Raw genomic sequence first — 2717 nt, 5'->3', positions numbered from 1 at the left:
TCTGTTTTGTAAAGTTCTTCTGTGTATTCCTGCCACCTCTTCTTAATATCTTCTGCTTCTTTTAGGTCCCTATCATTTCTGTCCTTTTTCAAGCCCATTTTTGCATAAAATGTTCTCTTGGTATCTCTAATTTTCTTGAAGATATTTTTCATCTTTCCCATTCTGTTGTTTTCCTCTATTTCTTTGCAGTGATCGCTGAGGTAAGCTTTCTTATCTGTCCTTGCTATTATTTTGGTTCTTTGCATTCAGATGCTTATATCTTTCCTTTTCTCATTTGCTTTTCACTTCTCTTCTTTTCACAGCTATTTGTAAGGCCTTCTCAGACATTTTGCTTTTTTTGCATTAGTTTCCATGGGGATCATCTTGATCCCTATCTACTGTACAATGTCAGGAACCTCCATTTAGAGACAAGGAAATCATAAAATAAACCCAATTTCATCTTCTAGATCGAAAAGTATACTATTAGATGACAAACATAGTGAATAGAATAAATGAAAGATTATACAGGGAGGCAGGAGAATATTGTGCACTTGAAAAATGTAGAGAATGAATCACAGACTACACCAATGTATATGAAGTATTACAAAACATAATCTATTGATTTTTGTCCCCCTAAGATGCAGCATTGGTTAAACAGTTGAAAATAAAAGCGTGTACTTTAACTTAAGAAAAACTAAAGGTGAAACAAAGTAGGGTCATCTCGATAAATGCTGAAAAATACTTTGATAAAATCTAATATCTATTCCTGGCTTGGGAAGAACCACTGGAGAACGCAGAGACTAATTCAGTTCAGTAATCTTCGGTTTCCCTTGTGGCTCAGCTAGTAAAAAACTGTCTTGACATGTTGGAGACCTGGGTTCCACCCCTGGGTTTGGAAGGTCCCCTGAAGGGAGACATGGCAACCTACTGAAGTATTCTTGCCTGGAGAATCACGAAGGCCTACACTCCATGAGTTGCAAGGAGCTGGACACAACTGAGCGACTGAGCCCGTTCTGTATATACTTCTTGGCAAACTAGAAGTAGAAAATTTCCTCAACCTGAAGAAGATAATAAGCTGTATAATTAACATCACACTTTATGGTAGAAAATTGAGTGTTTTTTGCTTTTCTTTCTGTTCTTTTCTCCCTTGCAGTTAATCTTTAATGTATATAAATCGTCTTTACCTACCTCTATTCAACTTTGCATATCTATTGTTTTCTTTCTTTCCGTTCCTCTCAAAGTATTAGTTTTATTTTCATTGATGTATTCCCCAATTGGAGCCTTGCTCTAGTTTTGTTTTGCAGTTTGTGCATCAGTTAGTTTTCTTCTGGTAGATTTAACTTTTGGTTTTCTTCGTTCACCAGGTCAATCCATTTTACTTTATATTTGATGGACTGTTTTGATTTTGCTTATGGGTGTATGTGTATATGTATATGTCTATATCCAGTCACACTTTTTATTGTTGTTATAAATCTCTGCCTCTACGTTGGGCTTTTGCAGTTCTGTGGCATTTTCTTTTTCATTTTTTCCCTTCTTTTTCCATTTTTGTATTCTTTTCTTTTATAGAGTTTTAAATTTTACATTTTTAAAACCTATTTTTTTTTTCTACATTTATTCCATTGTTTGCCTTTCCACTGATTTTTTCTGCTGGTAGTTAATCTTTCAGTTTAGTTCAGTTCAGTCGCTCAGCCGTGTCCGACCCTTTGTGACCCCATAAACTGCAGCATGCCAGGCCTCCCTCTCCATCACCAACTCCCGGAGTTTACCCAAATTCATGTCCATTGAGTCAGTAATGCCATCTAATCATCTTATCATCTGTTGTCCCCTTCTCTTCCTGCCTTCAATCTTTCCCAACATCATGGTCTTTTCAAATGAGTCAGCTCTTTGCATCAAGTGGCCTAAATACTGGAGTTTCAGCTTAAATGTCAGTCCTTCTAATGAACACCCAGGAGCAATTTCCCTTAGGATTGATTGGTTGGATCTCCTTGCAGCCCAAGGGACTCTCAAGAGTCTTCTCCTACACCACAATTCACAAACATCGATTCTTAAACACTCAGCCCTTTTTACAGTCCAACTGTCACATCCACACATTACCACTGGAAAAACCATAGCCTTAACTAGATGGATCTTTGTTGACAAATTAACGTCTCTGCTTTTTAATATGCTGTGTAGTTTGGTCATAACTTTCCTTCCAAGGAGTAAGTGTCTTTTCATTTCATGACTGCAGTCATCATCCGCAGTGATTTTGGAGCCCCAAAAATAAAGTCAGCCATTATTTCCACTGTTTCCCCATCTATTTTCATTAAGTGATGGAACCAGATGGCGTGATCTTAGTTTTCTGAATGTTGAGCTTTAAGTCAACTTTTTCATGCTTCTCTTTCACTTTCATCAAGAGGCTCTTTAGTTCTTCTTCACTTTCTGCTATAAGGGTGGTGTCATTTGCATATATGAGGTTATTGATATTTCTCCTGGCAATCTTATTCCAGCTTGTGCTTCTTTCAGCCCAGTGAGAGGAGTTAATCTTTAATGTATATAAATTTTCTTCATCTAGCTCTATTTAAATATGCATAACTATCCTTGATTTCTTTTCTTCCTTTCCTCTCAACGTTATGCTAGTTTTATTTCCATTGCCTTAATTCCCACTGGGCACTCAGCTTTAGTTTTGTTTTCCAGTTTGTGCTTTAGTTAGCTGTGTTCTTAACTGGTAGTTACCATTTTCTGTTTCCTTTGTTCACTGG

Source organism: Bison bison, unplaced genomic scaffold (assembly GCF_000754665.1).
Source record: "Bison bison bison isolate TAMUID 2011002044 unplaced genomic scaffold, Bison_UMD1.0 scf7180017864500, whole genome shotgun sequence".
NCBI lineage: Eukaryota > Metazoa > Chordata > Mammalia > Artiodactyla > Bovidae > Bison > Bison bison.
Note: the sequence above shows the minus strand (reverse complement) of the source record.